The 18,162-nt window shown below is 48.8% G+C and overlaps 1 protein-coding gene and 1 pseudogene across 23 annotated transcripts in view; one reads left to right on the top strand and one right to left on the bottom strand.

The window, feature by feature from the left end:
• The window catches only part of LOC146175052 (CUGBP Elav-like family member 1-A), a 566,960-nt gene that overhangs the window by 155,743 nt on the left and 393,055 nt on the right, over nucleotides 1-18,162 (bottom strand). The window lies entirely within an intron of this gene.
• LOC146175054 (uncharacterized) lies at nucleotides 9,936-17,877 on the top strand (annotated as a pseudogene).

Here is an 18,162-nt window from a genome sequence, read left to right as displayed (position 1 = left end):
CGGCCCATGTTTATTCCATGCGTAGAAAGAAGGTCGTTTTTCTCTGGTACACGAGAAAAGATAAGGAATGGTGTATTTTCATTCCCTTTCACTCCAGCCTATTGTGGCACTTGTAGGACTTTATTTTTCCGTTGTCTCCGTCCTGCAGTGTAAATATGACGATGACAATGAAAAAACGACTTTTCATTTTCCACGCGAATAAGCTTACCGTTTTGTCAACTGTGGCGCCACTTCATTTTTCACTCCAAATAATGACTAGCAACAAATGAATAAATCATTCAAGAAATGAAACAAAACAGTCGGCGCTAAAGCTTTAAATGTCACGTTTTTCAGAAAGTCCCGCATCGGTGCTGGCGACGGTGCTGTAAAATGAGGGATGACGAGGATGCCCATGGCAAGCGGTACTAACCAGATTACATGAACTGATTGTTAGGAGAATGCACTTACAGTAATGAAGCACAAGCGAGGCAGATTATTTTGTTTTCAAGAGAAGGGGGGGGGGGGGGGGGGGTTTGAACATGGGGACAGGCAAGTCCGCAGTGGCGCTATAGTAGGTAATGTTTCTACAGTGCAGCTCGCTTTCCCTCAGCGCCTTTCAATTTCGCGCTTTGGCTACACCACCGCGTGGGCTTCTAGGTATTTGGCGGAGGGGGCTTTGCGGATAGTGTAATTAGCAGACTCGTACGAAACGCTTTACAAGTAATTGATTACTTGTAATCAATAACGTTTGTATGTAATTTCGTAATTAATCGAGTACTTTTTCAAACTAACGATTGATTACATGTGATCAATTACTTTTTAACCTAAAAACAAGTAAAAGTGGGTGAACCCGGCACAATGACACAGCTACATTTGAGCAGGTAGCTCTCTTCAACAAGCTAGTGGGGTGCAGTAATATGGTGATCATAATGAAAAAAGAGAAAAAGCTTTCCTTGTACGTAAAGGGAAGAAAAGGCGCAAAGAGTGAGTGACTGGGCAGCTGGGCAGGCTTCGCTTTTCGAGGCTACACGAAGACAACGCCGCCATTTGAACACGGTCATGTGAGTGAAGCTTCCGCAGTAAAGGACAAAAAGGAAAAAAAGAGCGTTACGCAAAGCAACCCGCTATGAATACAATGACGCAGTGAGAACAGCTCGTGTTGTCGATGAACCACAGTCGATGGAGTACGATTGTACGACTCTCGACTCGTCTTACACCAGTGCTTCACAATATTGACACGGCTCCGTTCTTGTAGCACACGACGATTTCCAACTTTACACCCTGACATAAAGCCGCAACAGAGGATTGCGACAAGCGCATTAGAAAAGTAGATGCAACCCATTTTGCGCAGCGCACCATCCATCAGGACAGCCCAGCAACTGTCAGCGACCATCGCCAAGCCAAACGGTCGCGACAGTCGCTGCACAGCCACGTCACCGCAAATGAACAACTTTCGCGGTCTGCTAATGGATCCCCAAATGGGAAGAAAAACCTAGAAAGCGCGCGCCAAAATGAGGCGCTCCTAGAAATGAAAAAGAGTGAGGGGAGAGAGCTTGCGGCGCCGAAGTTAGGCCGAGTAATACGAGACAAGAAAGGAGCAAAACTTCCACGCCCAGCGTCACAAAGACAAGCCGCACTCGAATTTGTGGTGCGCGCCTGCGTATGGGGGAGAAGGATCAGAGATGGGGAAGGAGACGGGAGGAGAGATAGAAGGAACGCAAACCATGCACTGCAGCGTCAGAGGCATGGGGAAAATCTATCGCGAAGGACATCATGAATAAGGAAGCAAGGCGCAAATGCGGAAGCGCCAGGAGTCGGCCGCAGTGACGACGGCACGTAAAAGAGGCAGGAGACCCAGCAGCAACAGGGAGGGGAATTTCGAAAGCAGGGGGACGAGGGAAAAAAGGAAATATAGTAGATCGGGGAAGGGAATGAGCATTGATTCGGGGAACGCCACTGCAATATTCAGTCGGTCAGGGCGCGCAGACTCCGCCCTCCCACAGCTGCACACCATCGTGTCCGCCCAGCAATGCCGTGGTTCCTATTCCCGATTCCCTGGCCATTTTTTCTGTTGTCTCCCGTATTTCACCTCAGCCTTAGTATTATAAGAGCGAAAGATTTCGCCTGTCCAATGCCTCGAACTTTCACTTTTGAAGCTGCCATCATGATGCCTTGTTTCTATTCTCGCGTAAAAAACGACGACCAAAGTAAGTATAACGTACACGTGACTTTTATTTCATCGTTAGCAAAAACAACAAAGGCGTTTGGCGTGCCATAAGCGTTTCCTTACTTCGCATCCCCCTTTTCTCCACACCACAGAAGAAAATCAGCCTAATCAACTAAAGCACTTGAATGGATATATAGTTCTATTTTCATTCTCCCAAAAATTTCTGCACAAAGAAAAAAAAAAGCGAAAGAGGACGCCTACAGCACTTTTAGTACAGTAATCTATTCTATTATCTGATTTCTTATACATGCAAGAGAATATTCTCCGTACGAAAGTGCGAACTGCTCCCGCGAAAGAGCCTCTCTTTGTGTCCAACCTATACGCACACAAAGGCCAATAACATCCCAAGAAAAATCGAACCGCAGGGCAGGACTAGAGAAAGCGATTCCGGCGCGGCAAGAGTGCTTACGCGCAGGCAATCTGGGGACAGAAATATTTTATCAGTCACCAAGCACGCGGTGGGCGGGAGCATCCTTAAATATACACAAGCGAGCACACGTCGCTCTCCGTCGCCCGGTTCTAACCCGCCGAACCTCGCTCAAATCCGCTAGCGTGAAGCGCTTTTCAACAGGTAAGCGCCTGCGCTGGCAAGTCGAGGCACCGCAGAGAGGGTGCGGCGAGAACGACCTGCTGCTGCCCGGTGACCGGCTCCGCGGAGTGCGAGCTTCCAACGAAAAGCTTCATTAAAGATCCAACGTCTAAGCAGTCTCAACACCCGGGGCGTTAGGAGTAGATTAAACGCATTCCGGAGTGGAGGTGAGTCCGGGAAAAGCGACAGCGGTGGGGATTGCACAGAGTTACGGCTCTTGCTTTATTCATGGCCCCGTGGCCCCGAGACACGGAGGATATTCCAGCGTGCGAAACTCAGGAACTCGACTGCGCGAAGTTGAGGCTCTCGCGCCCCGCCTTTACACGACGCCGATTCGGAATGCGTGAAGGAAGAAATTAAAGAGACGCTGGTCACTTGCCGTGGAGGCGCGCGGAGGGGCGCAGAAGAAAATAAACGTAGGGGAAAAAGCGTTAGCGTGGACCAACTAAGAATAGGGTCGGTCAAAAGTTCAGGCCACAGGGTCTGCACTTAGACTATCTAATCAGGCACTCGGACCATCTATAAAGGCGTGTGGAAGTGAGAACGATCCGTCTCTTATTCCCTATACAGATGGCGAGCTGCGAGGTATTCTGAATGCCCCGCAGTATGGCACAGAAGAAGGCAACGTGGCCAGAGAAGCTTTAAACGACCGTGTCCAAAGCTAGGCTTTCGATGTCTTGGGAGCATGACATGCGGCTCAGATAAAGCTTTTTTTTTCTCTCCCTCTCTGCTTGCGCCACAGAAGCAAACGAAACGTGAAAAGATAAACTGAAGCCTAGATATGCTTTACCTCTATCATCGACTAGTAATTTAAGGCTGAAGATCAAAGGGAACACTCCGCACAAAGCACGCGCGCTCCCACTAGCGACGGGCATAATCATTGCGACAACACGAGAGCAAGCCACCGAACGAGTAGAAAAGTCGACGGTGTAAGAATGAGCGAGAGACGGTCTGGATAAATTTGAGACAGACCCAAACAGTGCCAGCTTCACAAGGACACAGAAAGGGAAGACGTGACAGCGCCGCGTCTCGTCGCCCCTTTCTGTGGACTCGTGAACTTGGCGCTGCTTTGCGTCGTGAAGAAAAACCAGCTAGTTCGAGATGTGTTAAGTCTGCCACATTATACTTAACATTACTACACTGCACAGTGACGGCAAGCTACATAGTTTTAAAAACAAAACGGCCTGTGAGCCGGGGTTGAGCTATTTCACAAACGTAATCGATGTGGTCATGCATCAACTTTAGCATTTCACTACAGCGTTCCTGGCTGCACTAACAGAAAATTAAGGCACACTTAAGCTCAGCCGCTTGACCCTGCGTGACCTAAAGGTAGCACAAATGCAAGGGTTCTGGCAGGCTGATTCTGATATCGCCCCACCATGTGAAAGGAGAGCCCCGAATTGACAGCTCCTGCCAAACGTAACGCCAGGCAACAATACACGTTCAACTAGAGCGCGAGCATGTCAGGTGTCAGCGACCACCTTCCAGCGCCATGGTTTAGTTTAGTTTATGGGATTTAACGTCCCAAAGCGACTCGGGCTATGAGAGACGCCATAATGGAGGACTCCGGAAATTTCGACCATCTGGGGTTCTTTAACGTGCACTAACATCGCACAACACACGGGCGCCTTGCTTTTCGCCTCCACCGAAAAGAGGCTGCCGTGGTCGGTATTCGATCCCGTATCCTTGGGCACTGTAGTCGAGCGCCTTAACCACAACGCCACGACGGCGGGGCCCAGCGCCATGTTGGCGATTTCTCGCTCACAACGCCAGCACCGGATTTTCTCGTGAATGAGACATTTACCGCCATCTCGTTACAAGAAAACAAATCGGGGAGAGTAATGCTGAGTGAAAAAACAGCGCAACAACAACGAGACACACGAGAGACAAGCGCTTGTCTCTCGTGTGTCTCGTTGTTGTTGCGCTGTTTTTTCACTAATGGATAACCAACACGCCCAAGCAGCCGTTGCTGCAGAGAGTAATGCTGTTGGGCCGTTCGCCGATGTGAAGCGGTAGCAGCGCAGTTCTCATGGAGACCTTCGAAACGACATTCGACCTTTTCTTCGAACACCTTCCACAGCTACAGCGCGATGGACAAGACACGGAAGAAAGGACACAAAACAGCGATGTGTTGTGTCTTTTCTCCCGTGTCTCGTCGGCGGCGCTGTAGTCACGGACACTCATCAGCTCGCTCATTATCCTGTCTTGCTATTCTTCAAGCAGCTAAGGCCTATTCTAGAGAACGGCGTAATGCGCAAATTCCGAACAAAAACTAAGTGTATAGCTCTCGGGTGACAACGCATAACTCCAGCGAACACACGTGATCACCCCGTGCGCAAGCCGCAGTCTCTTATGCTAAAGTTCCCGCCCAAAAAGCGACGACACCGCACTTTGTAAACGAATAAGCGCAAGTGTTCTGCAGCGACCGACGGGAACGAAAGCAGCACAGAAAACGGTCGCAAAATTTACAGCGTGTTCGGCGCCGTACGCTGCGCACGGAAAAAAAAAAAAAAAGCAAATTCGCAAAGCGAGAACAAGAGACTGAAAAACGGAGAAGGAGGGAGGGGGGCAGGGCTTAGCTCGCGGCTCGATTTTCTTAACACGCCGCGCCAGGAGAGCGGAGCACACACAACGATACACCCCTCACCACTTTCTCTTATCCTTTTTCCGAGCTCGGCTTGCGAAATCGTGCCGCTAAAATTACCCCGGGTAACGTAATTACGCTCCATCGTCCGGGCAGCTCCAGGGTTCCAGTTTTGCTTAGCGACAAAAAGAGAGAGGGAGAGAACGTACTTTCATGCTACTGCAGATGTTTCCCCACCTTCAACACTACCGTTCTCGCTCCTGCATTGTTCGTTTCTTCTGCTTCCAAACACTCACGACCTCGCAACCACTGAGGTACAAATGATGTTTGACGTTCCGTAGAAATGGGCTATGAGGGACGGTGTCGCTAGGGGCGATGTCCAGAGTCTCCTCGAGTTCTTTAATGGGCGCTGACATCGGCACAGCAAAGGAAAGGATTTTTTTTATATTTCGCTTTCACCGCGGCCGAATAGCGGCGGGTGCAGCTGTGATAGGACGTCGGCGCGATTTGAAGGTTTGTGTTCGTTCCGGCCAAAATTGTCCAATACCAATTTTTTTTGGTCCAAGAATCGCACATATACAGCATTACAAATTACGGAGCGCTCTAAAATGAATGTTTCGGCTCGCTAAACATATGAATTTACTGCAGCCTCTTCGCTACACTAAAGAGCTATAAGAGCAGCATGCGTATAACTTATTCGAATCGTTTCATTCGAACGATGGATAATCCTAAGCTGTCCGGGCCGCCAGTGAACAAAATAACTGCAGTTAGCATGCTGCTGCAAATTGTTCAGTTTCAGGATGGTTTTTCTTAATTGTGTAAGACATTATAATTAGATTTAACGATTTAACTGACTTCCCGTTTCTATTCAAATTGCAATTTCCAAGCAGACATCGCTATCAAAAAACACGAAATAAGCGCTCCAGATGTTCCCAATTCCATGGAGCGGTCGGCGCGTTGCTTGAAAATATAGCTCTGCGCGCTTTCTGGCGACCTCGAAGTACTCCCATTAGGCCAACGCCAACCACTAGACAGGGATAGGCCTTATCTCCTTCACTACGCGCGGCCATCTACAAATGCAATGCAGAGCGATGGCAGCACGCAAAATCTTTCGTCGCTTTGTTTTCGAAGCACCGTCCGCAGAGTTCAGCCCCGTTCGGCCCGCTGTACATTTGAGGCAGGGCGCCCCACCGAAAAAGGACCCGTCACCACCTTCCGCTCTCACGCTCACTTCCCACACCTCCCAGCTCCCGATCCCAATAGCGCCCCTTCGGCTCGTCTCTAGCTCACGCCTCCAACAACGATCACCTCTTTACTTCCCGCAGGCAGACCTCGTTACCTTTCACTCTTCCCGCTTGCTTCCTCAATAACGAGCACCTTTCTCCAATTTTTCTTTCCAGTTTCTCGAACTCTCTCATGAGAGCGCGGCGAAACAAGCTCGCCGGTACAGTATATACGCGCCTGACAAATCACCCAACCCGCCACCCTCGCTTTCCCAACATCCCGCGCCTTCCCAAATTATTTCAGTTCTTTCCCGTTCGTCCTCCCCCGCGTGACGAGAAGCACGTCATTTCAAGAGCGGAGCCTCTGCCTGGGCAAGCCACCCGCCCAGTCTTCTCAACTTTCTCACACCTCGGTGGATATACGACGACCGTCATTACCTCTCCCTGCCTCCTTACGCTCCCCTTCTCCCTACCACTAGGTTCCCTCGCGATCCAAGCTTCGACACAAAGGAAGCATGGACAAAACAAAAACAGCCGCCAACAGGAGCGCTCACCGCAGCTCCTAGCTAGGACATTTCCCTCTTCAGCGCGTCAATTTCTCCCTCTTCCCTATCGTTAGCGAGCTTTGTTTCATCGTACACAGGCCTGCGCTTCGTTTCGGGCTCACTACCGCCTCAGAGGGAGGTGAGGGGATGCGATGAGAGAGGAAGAGACGTAATCTCGTTATTTATTGCCGTCGCCACACATGCGGCAGCTGCCGCAGTTTGTTCATAACGGGAAAACTGTACATCCGAGCTCATCCCCCCCCCCCCCCCCCCCTTTTTTTTCTGCCCAGATGGGAAGGGGCTACGAAGGAGAGTTTTCGGGCTTGCAGCAAGCACGCCAGCACGCCTTTACCGTTCTGAGAGATGCACGCACGAGAGGCTCAGTTATCATTTCATCCGCCACCGGAGCGCGCGATGAGCAACGTCACTGCAATGCATATATGCTGCTGCTCAAGCAACAAACTCGATTCTATGGCCGAGCACCGACGTAGAAGCAACTTGAAGCTGCCAGCGGCGATGCCGCGACGCTGGCATCCCCATCGACCAGTCGATAAGGAGCTAACGCACGGTTACACCAACTACCGACACCGAGGGCAATCGAATCGTTAAAAAAGGAACGAAAGGAAAAGTGAGAAGATAATAATAATTAATAAAACACCCCGAAATGGTCGTCAAATCTGAACAGACGCATTACCATGCAAGCGTGTCAATCAATTACTCGACTGAAGGTTAACCTACGGGCGCGAATCAACACCAAAAACATGTCGCAAAGAACACTATAGGGTGATACGGTGGGAAGAAAAATGGCAATAATGTTTTGACACATTTATGCTGTGCGTGCGCAAATGTCGGCGCCTTAAATATGCGGCTAAGCGCATTCGCGGTATTTACGAATAAACCAGACTGCGTGCTAACAGCAAATGCGAAAATACCGCAACGCTGGTCTAGCGTCTGAGCAGCAGTCTCTCATGCGCTGCTGGTTTCGATCCCCCCCTGTCGCCTAAGGGTACCCATATCGGTGGTACTGTTTTGTTGATCGGCGTATCTGGGCTGGACATCCTTTAATAAGAAGGAAAAATATATAGTGTCATGCCACAATTTGGCCTAAGATGGTAGTATGTTTCATCAAAATTCGGAAAAAAAAAAAAGAACGTGACGTCGTAGCTGCCGTGCCACGGGAGCACCTGCATGCGTTGTACAAAACTGCGCCAACTACGCACCAAGGGCACATTTCGTAAGTCTTGCACACAAACAAAAAGGCAAAACAAAGCACTGGAAAACACCATTGCGTAGAATGATTTTTTTACAAAAACGCACGTAACGCATCGCCACGGGGAAAGAGATAGAGGAGGCTTGAAGATATAAATTATAAAGGCTGGCGAGTGAAAAACGAACACAGCATGAAAAAGCAACCGCCGCAGCTCTTGACGCAAACGAGCAACCAAGTTGCAGAACCTGGGGATGAGAGAGAAAGAAAATGTATAAGGAAGCCATGAAGAGAACGAGAACAGATGATGAGCGAGTGGAAAACCGTAACAGTGTGCCCGGGCAGAGAGGGCGGAAAACGGCTGAAGAGGAGCTTCTCTCTCGGCGAAACAGATGTTCCTGATACGATCATTTATAACCTCGCAGAGCGGGGCGAATGGGGAGAGGAGCCTCGAAATAATTGTTTTCTTGGCCGGTGTAGTGCGGAAAGCATTAGGGAAGGGCAAGAACCTTCCTGTCCCTCTGTGACCCCCTCCCTCTTCTGAAACAGGGTCCAGTGTTGCTCTTTCCACACTTTATCCCTACCGGCGGCCCTTCGCTTCCTCACTGAGGAGGGAGTTACAGCAGCTTCGCCGTTAGTGTGCTTCCGAAACAAAGGGCGATCTTTCCTATCGGGATGGAAGGCGCGGTCGAGGGGGAAGCTAAGATGACGGCGGGAGAGGGGGATAAAATGTACACGTTTATACGGGACGGAAGAAGTGAATGATGATTGAGGACGGCAGGAGAAAAAGGCAAGGGAACAGGGGCGAAAAAATTAAACGGTAACAAGTAGCCGAGGAAAGCTGGACAGCAGCGCAGCGGGGGCGTGGCAGGCCTCACGAAACAAAAAGGGGGAAAGGCCTGCTGCGTCAGTTGTTGCGAAGCACAGAACTGTAAAAATAACAGCAGGTAAAAAAAAAAAAAAATCAAGGAAAACAAGGGATGAAACGCAGAGAAACCGAGGAACGCTAGCGAACTGTTACACTGTAGCAGACACGCACAATCACCGGGTACAGATATTGCAGGGAGAACCCCTTAGGAGAGAAATGTTGCTTGGGCCGCGGAATGAAGGGTATAGGTACAGCAGACTAACTTAATGGCCCATTTCCAAAAATGCGTGTGAAGTGAAAAAAAAAAAAAAAAAAAAAAAACAACCAGCTTCAGTGAAAACCTATGAGATGTCAAACGCGTACACCTATATCATACCAAAGCTCTACAAGTGCCATTTAAATGCATAGATATTAATAAATTTATGAGAAATATATGACATTGTATGACAGACATGACACTGCTATGAGGAAATTTGTATGGGATTACCAATGGTCAGTTTTTTTTTTTTTTCTGCTAGGAAGGAACGTTAGTACCTCACGGTCGCCACCACCATGGAGTCTCCTCTCAGCCGGCGCACGGATCGGACGTGCTCCACGACCGTTCCAAGGCATCGCTGTTTCCCATCAGCCGCGCCGCCCCCTAAACGGGCCTCCCGAGACGCCACGCGTCTGCAGGGGAGCCCCACCAGTTTTGAAGCCTTCGCCTCGCCACCGCGGTGCCAAGTCTAACGAGACGAGGCCCGTGTCGGCCCCGGTCGAGGATCCCTCGGCCATGGCTGCTCCAAATCAAGTGACCGGATACGACCCGGAGACCCTACGGATCGTAAACATGGATACGATCCAAACCGAGGATATGGCTCAAACCGAGGCACCTCCACCTACTGAGGAAAAATACCTTCAAGATTTCAAGATATGGTCCGCGTCTGGCGCGGACGGAAGAACACGGCGGCGACAACGAGGAATGCCGGTAACTGTGCGGCCGAGAAACAGGCAGCGGCTCTCTCCGAGCATGCGCAGGGCGGAAATGCACTGCACACAACCTCGAAGCACGCCAAGCAACTCCAATGACGGCCGCAGAACACCCCACGCATCGAAAAGGACGACATGATCGTCGTGCTAAAACCACGAGAGACTCTCGACCTCAAGGCAACTTTCCGTCCTGGACAGGCCGGCGCTGCAATACAGAGCATCCTCGGGGATGATGCGTGTTGTGTTGTGTTGTGTTGGGTTTTTTGGCGCATAAGCAACTAAGGCTATCATGCGCCACGAGCAAGGTGAAAGTTTTGTTTTGCAAGAAATGGGAAAATGAGTGTGTTAAAAACTCATTTGTTTAAAAAATCTCCTTTTAAAAACTTAGGTTGTTTTAGATCCAATGGCGCTTAAGCTGCCAACACCATGATGTGCCTAGCAGAAGGTTTCAGTTTCTCTTAGTGACGTATGTTTCATTTTTTCCTACAGTTTGTGTAAAACATTTGCTTCCCTTATGAAACTAAAAACACAAGATAAATCAATAAGTCCATCATCATCTAAAATCAGTTTAGGGTGAAAAGGAATGTATTCTTTGTAAAATTTTGCAAAAAAATTTTTTCTTATCCTTTCAAGACTTGCGCATGTGAATAAAATGTGGTTAATAGTTAGTTCCTCTCCGCATTTTTCGCATCGTGGTTTCTCTTCTTTTTTCAACAAAAAATTGTGTGTCAGGTGCGTGTGTCCAATGCGGAGACGGCATAGGATCACTTCTATAAAACGCTCCTTATGCCGGCACGACATCCATTCTCCCAAAATGGGCTTTACCAAGTGTAGTTTATTTCCCACTTCACTGTCCCAGGCAGACTGCCATTTTTCTTTTAATTTGAGATGTAAAAGTTTCGTACAGTCTTTGTAAGGTATGCTTATACTCGTTATTTGCTTGTCGCGGGCTTCAGCAGCACATGTGTCTGCTCTGTCATTGCCTTTAATGCCCACGTGACTCGGGACCCAGCAGAATTTTACGTTGTACCCTCGAGCTATGGCTGTTGTTATATTGTGTATTATGTTTCCGAGTAAAGGAGCAGCTGCATTTCTGGAATTTAGAGCTGTGAGAACACTTAGAGAGTCTGTAAATATAATGCTGTTTATGACATTCTCTTTTAATATTTTCTCTACGGCAACAGAAATGGCATAGGATTCAGCAGTGAAAATAGACGCACAGTGTGGAAGTCTTATGATTTCCACAGAATCTCCTTGCACAACTGCACTTCCAGTGTACACAGCAGTTTTAGATCCATCGGTATAAAAGTCTGTGAAGTTTTTGTACTTTTCCTGCAAGTTTAGGAATTCCTGAATAATGTGCTCTTGTGGGGTTTTGGTTTTTGGAAACTGTGTGAGAGTGAGGTCACAGATTTCAGGAAGACTGTACCATGGAGGTAGAGGGCTGTTGTTTTGTGCGACATCAGGCAAGGTGTCCAGGATCTGCAGTTTACTGCACATGTCTTCGAATCGCATGATCAGTGGTCTTGTTGCTTTGGGTTTATTTGTGAAAATTAATCGAGAGGGGCAAGTTGTGACAACTGGATAGCAGAGGTGTTTTTCCTGTGACCTTATTCTTAGAATGTAAGCACATGTGATGGCTATTCGTCTGTCTTCCAGTGAAGGCTCATTTGTTTCTACATACAGGCTGCTTATAGGGGATGTTCTGTATGCACCGCATGCAAGGCGTAGACCTAAGTTATGTACAGGGTCCAGTTTTTTTAGATATGAAGGCCTAGCTGAACCGTACACTATACTCCCATAGTCCACGCGGGAGCGTACAACAGAACGGTATACATGTAAAAGACATGCCCTGTCGGAACCCCAATGTTTCCGCGAAAGAACTTTCAGTATGTTAAGCGATTTTGAGGCTTTCTTTTTTAGTGTGTTTATGTGAGGTAGAAATGTGAGTTTTTTATCGAAAGTAATGCCTAGGAATTTGTGCTCTTCTTTTAATGGTAATTCGGTTCTATTTAAGTGCAAGACAGGGTTGTTTTGAATACCCCGTTTGAGTGAAAACATAACTGCCACCGTCTTTTGGGGGGAAAACTGAAACCCATTTTTGTCGGCCCATGCCACTAGTTTATTTATTGTTATTTGTATTTGTCTCTCACACGTTGATATATTGGAAGAGGTGTAGGCTATCTGGAGGTCATCTACGTAGAGTGAACACATAATGGAATTTGGGATTTCATTGGTAATGGAATTCATTTTTACAACAAAAAGCGTTGTGCTTAGAATGCACCCCTGAGGTACCCCATTCTCCTGAATGAAGCTTCTTGACAAGGTGGTACCGAGGCGCACTTGGAATGAACGATGTGAAAGAAAGTCTTAAAACGCTGAGCATTCGACCACGGATGCCCAAAGCTGCTAGATCACGTAGGATGCCGAATCTCCAAGTTGTGTCATATGCCTTTTCTAGATCGAAGAAAACAGCGAGACAATGCTGTCTATGTATAAACGCCTCGCGGACAGTGTTTTCGAGACGTACTAGGTGGTCCGTAGTTGAGCATCCTTTCTTAAAACCGCACTGATGAATATTAAGAAGTTTACTTGATTCTAAAATAAAGGTTAATCTAGTGTTTAAAATACTTTCAAAAGATTTTGCTAAACAACTAGTTAGGGCTATAGGCCTGTAACTCCCAGGACAGGTCGGCGGCTTGCCGGGTTTTAGGAACGGCACAATTATGGCTCTTTTCCAAGTCTCCGGTATTTTAGCAAGTACCCAGATTTTGTTAAAAAACTTTAGAAGCGCTTCTACAGATGCTTCTGATAGATGGGCGAGCATCTCATAATGAATCTCATCAGGACCAGGTGCAGTTTTTTTACCGCAAGCGAGAACATCTTTCAGTTCTTGCAGCGTAATCAACCTATTGTAAGGTGTGTTCGTGCTGCCCCTCGTAGGAAGCCTATATTTTTCAATCCTGTCCTTGTACTTTAAGAATGTTTTTGTATAGTGTGCAGAACTCGAAATTTTGTGGAAATGCACACCTAATATATTAGCTTGTTCTTCGATGCTTGTCTGTGTATTAGGAGCTGTGAGGATTGGAATTGTGAATGGGGAGAAGCTGCCATTTAGTTTATGAATTTGTTCCCACATTTTTTTTGATGTTGTGGAGCTGTTTATAGATGTAACATACTTCTGCCATGATTTTTTTTCGGCATTACGACGAATATATCGAGCTTTGGCTCTTGCTTTTTTAAAAACTGTCAGATTTTCATATGTTGGGTATCTCCGAAAAATACCCCAGGCTTTATTTTGTTCTTTTTTGGCTTCTTTACAGTCCTGTGTCCACCAGACTTTGTGGTTTTGGTGCACTACTCCTGTTGATTGGGGAATAGATAGACGTGCTGCCGCAAGAATGCATGCTGTAAATATTTCATTCATTTTGTCTATATCAATTTTCTCTGAATATATTTCATTTAGACTGGCTTCTTGCCTGAACAAAGACCAGTCAGCTAAATGCAGTTTCCACCGCCTGGGTTTTGTCGGGATGACTGATGGTGAGGATGATAAGCTGATCATGACAGGAAGATGGTCGCTTCCGTACGGATTATTTAAAACGTCCCATTTAAAATCGGTAAAAATAGAAGGTGAACTAAAAGACAGATCTAAACAACTCGATTTGCCTGTGGCTGGGGAGTAGTATGTTGGATTGCCAGAGTTTAGGAGACACACGTTGCTGCATAAAATAAAATCTTCTATAAGCTGACCACGAGTATCTGTTTGCTCGCTGCCCCAAAGACACGAATGAGCATTAAAATCACCAACTAAAAGATACGGCTCGGGAAGCTGTTGTAAAAGGTCTTCTAAATCATCTAGTGTTATCTTGATGTGTGGTTGGAGGTATACTGAACATACTGTGATGGTTTTATGTGTTAATAATGTGGCTGCTACCGCTTCAAGTCTGGTATTAAGAGTCAGCTCCCGAGCAGCGATTCCAGGTTTCACGACGATGGCTACACCACCCGAGAGTCTGCTGGACAGCTCCCGGTCCCGGCGGATGATTTTGTAATTTTTAAGGAAATTTTTGTTCTGAGGACCTAAGTTGGTTTCCTGGAGACAAAACGCCAATGGGGAGAATGTAGCCAGGATTTCCTTTATGTCGCTGTAATTATTTAGTAGTCCTCGACAATTCCAATGTAATATACACGCCATCTTATTTTCTGAAAAATGTGAAAAACTACCTTAGGTTTTTTTTTGGCCCAACGACTCGGGGCCTGTCGTTTTTTTTGACGGTCTAAGCTGTGCCGTCGTCCGTCTGACGTCGAAGGCACAGCCCTACCGGGGCTCGTGTCCATTGCCTCCTCTTCAGAGGCAGCGGAGGAGCGCGCCCCAGATAAGTGTTCTTTCGTGTTAGGCCTCGCCTCATGAGGAGAGACCTTCAGGCTTGTCAACCCGGAGGGCTGCATAGCCTTCTTTTGAGATGGAGGTGGGGGAGCAGCATGAGCCACTTCCACCTGGGGCGCGGGTAGCCCTGCCCGAGGCTCACTCTGTGTGGCCTGGGCAGGTGCTAAATGTTGGTGTGGCACCCCGCGCTGTTGTGCCATACCAGAATAACTTGGTTTTGCTGTGAACTGAAAAGCAGGAGTAGTGGCCAGTTTTTGTCGCGCTTCTTTATATGACAAGTTTTCTTTTGTTTTGATAGTGATTACTTCTTTTTCAGTTTTCCACGTGGGGCAAGACCTTGAATAAGCAGGGTGTTCTCCTTCACAGTTAGCACACTGCAATGTGGTTTCGGTGCATTCATCAGTTGAGTGTTCTTTTGAAGCGCATTTCGCACAAGTTCGGCGACCGCGACAACTCTGAGCCGTGGCCGAATTTCTGGCAGTTAAAGCATCGTCTAGGGTTCGGTATATAATGTCTTACACTTATCTTCAGGTAGCCTACTTCAATGGTGTCAGGGAGAGCACTGGAAGCAAATGTAAGGACAATGTGCTTTGTCGGGATTTCTTTGTTTTCTTTTCTTATCTTAATCCTCTGGACATTTACAACGTTCTGATCAGCAAGTCCTTCTAACAGTTCTTTTTCTGTCAAGTGTATGAAATCATTTTCTGAAATCACACCTCGGACAGTGTTCAGTGACCGATGAGCAGTGATCGAGACAGGTATGTCCCCGATAGACTCAATGTTGGACAGTTTCAAGTATTGCATGTAGTCTTTCAATTCAAGCAGTAGGTCTCCACTTGCCAGTTTTTTCACCTTGTAACCTGTACCTAGTGCACTTGTCAGTGATTTCTCAACTATGAAATTCTCGCTGATTTTTGCTCTTCTTCACTATGTATCACATAGTACTTTGGGAAAACTTCTTTGTTTTTTTGGAAAAATTCATGGGTTACATAATAAATAAATAATAAATTGGTTCACAGGAAGGGAAAGGCGCAGTAACTGTCACACTTGCTCTGTGGACACCCGAACCGCGCCGTAAGGGAAGGGAGGAAGGTGGGAATGAAAGTGGAAAGAGAGAAAGAGGAGCCGTAGTGGAGGGCTACGGAGTAATTTCGACCACCTGGGGATCTTTAACGTGCGCTCACATCGCACAGCACACGGACGCCACTTCGTTTCGCCTCCATCGAAACGCAGCCGCCGCAGTCGGGTTCGAACCCGGGAACTCCGGCACAGTAGTCGGGCGTCTTACCACTGCACCACCCCGGCGGGGCTGGGTTACATCGGTCCGCCCTCTTTTGAGAGGGCGATCAGTTCCAGAAAGAGAAGCAGCCATAAAATGTGATATTTTTCGGCCAAAGTGGCAGCCACCCACCATGGAGCCCAACAAGGGGACGGGAAAGGAGCTTGTACAACGAGTCCTGGCCACGTCAGCTGTACACTCTGACTATAACCAAATACGGCGTAACGCAGGGTGGTTAGCCACACAAGGTTAACCCTCGCCGCCAGGAAAAAGGAAAAAGCGAGAAGGGAGGAGAAGACAGGAAAGTTCTGAGAAAGAGGATAGGAAAGTGAAAGATGGAGGGGAGGATAGGAAAAGGCGACTGCCGATTTCCCCCGGGTGGGTCAGCCCGGAGGTGCCGTCTATGGGAAGCGTGGGCCAAAGTGGTGTGTTGCCTCCGCCGAGGGGCCTTAAAGGTCCAAACACTCGGCATCGGCTCAACCACCAGGATCCCCTTTTCCCCAGACACGACGATGCCACGCACGGCTAAGCGTGGGTGCTCGGGGTCCGTGGTGTCGCACAAAACACACAAACACCTGCTTTAACAGGTGCCCCCTGCGGGGTCGGGGATGATGCAAATGCGGGACTTGCGGTGTGGCCCGTCTGGGAACAAAACGTGCTGGTCTGTGCATTGAAATCAGTGGACGCAGCGGAGAAACTACTCCGGGATATTATGCTGCCGGTCGGGGGACGTCAGCTACCATTCCGGGGACACCCCAAGCTCTCCGGTGAGTTCTGTCAGGGCGTTATGAACGTCTCCCCAGACGAAACAAACGAAACTATCAAAAGAAAACTCAGTGCCGAAGAAAATGTAATATCTGTGCGCAAGCTAGGGGGATCGCCGGTCGCTGTGATAACGTTCGCTGGGACCAAGGTGCCACGGACGGTGCTCTACAGCTACGAGCGGCTTCCTGTTCGTCTCTACAAGAAAACTGTACCTGTGTGCCACCGCTGTGGCACAGTGGGTCATCGGGCCGACACCTGCCCGCGACCGCAGCCAGGGCGCTGTGGACGCTGCGGAATACAAGTTCCTGCTGCCACACCTGACGGCCCAGCAGAACACCAGTGCACTCCGAGCTGCCTCATCTGCGGAGGAGACCACCCAACTGGAGCCCCCGGCTGTGCCGGGCGGTTCCGAAAGGCCATCAAACCAGGCGGCCAGCCCGGATCCAAGCCTAAGCAGTTTCCTGCTTCCAAGGCTGACCAGAAGAAATCGCCATCTGAGAAGCAGAAATCCAAGAAATCTCAAATTGGACCACCTAACACTCCAAAGTCCGGGACCAGGGCGAGGATCCCGGTCCTCAAGCCCGAGGACTTCCCGCCCTTGGCAACCGCTCAAACACAGGTGAGCAGTTGGAGTGGAGCAGTCTCGGGGCCCCCTCATCTTCGCTCCCCTATTGAAACCGCCCTACAGCAGCAGGTAGACGAACTAAGGCGCCAGAACCAAATTCTAGCGCGCAAAATTCAAGAACTAGAGGCCAAGCAGGTAGGGCCATCCGAGCCCATTGAAACCGAGCCAGAAGACGAGGATGACAGATCATCCGTAACATCCTGCCTAACTAGCGTCTCGCGGCAGTCTGCGGACACAGTAATTGTATCCGTTCCCACTGCCGGCCACGAGGGCCTCGAGGCCCTGCAACGCCAGACTGAGCAACTAGAGGAGCGAGTGGCAGCCCTCCCGAAATCAAATCATGTCGGCAGCCCGCGAGTCCTTCGAGGACATGTTCAAGGCGGCCCTATAACGCAAACACTCCCCGAAATTGTGGCCCATGTCACTGACTCGGTCCTTAAGGCCGTGCAGCCGTGGGTCAGCACCCAAATTAAGAACACTTGCTGCGACTCCCCGCTCCTCAAGCGCAAGATAGCCTCCCATCAGTCAGCGGAGGAAAACTGTTCAGGACCGGCTCCCTGTGGGTCGGCGCAGTCCCCGACTGGGGCTGCGCCGCCTACCGGCCTGAGCCAGGCCACTGTCCCTTAAAATAAATACAACAACATGACTAGCCGACCTAACAGGACAGCAAAAAATTTTGAAAAATTGGAGATCATCCAGTGGAACTGTAGGGGTTTCAGGGCATGGAAAAAGCGGTCACACCTCCAGCTCTACTTGCAGTCCCTGGGTGACATGCCGGCACTCGTTGCCCTGCAGGAGCCCGGCATGGACGCTAAATTCTCAGGCTACAGCACCATGTCACTTTGAGCAGCCCTTAGATGTGACAACAGGGCAGTCACAACTGGTATCCTCGAGAGCCCAGGTGTTAACTGA

This window comes from Amblyomma maculatum, chromosome 11 (assembly GCF_055883805.1).
Source record: "Amblyomma maculatum isolate TAMU_Amacu chromosome 11, ASM5588380v1, whole genome shotgun sequence".
In the NCBI taxonomy this organism is placed as follows: domain Eukaryota; kingdom Metazoa; phylum Arthropoda; class Arachnida; order Ixodida; family Ixodidae; genus Amblyomma; species Amblyomma maculatum.
The sequence above is the reverse complement of the archived record's forward strand: the minus strand, read 5'-3'. Positions and strand labels throughout refer to the sequence as shown.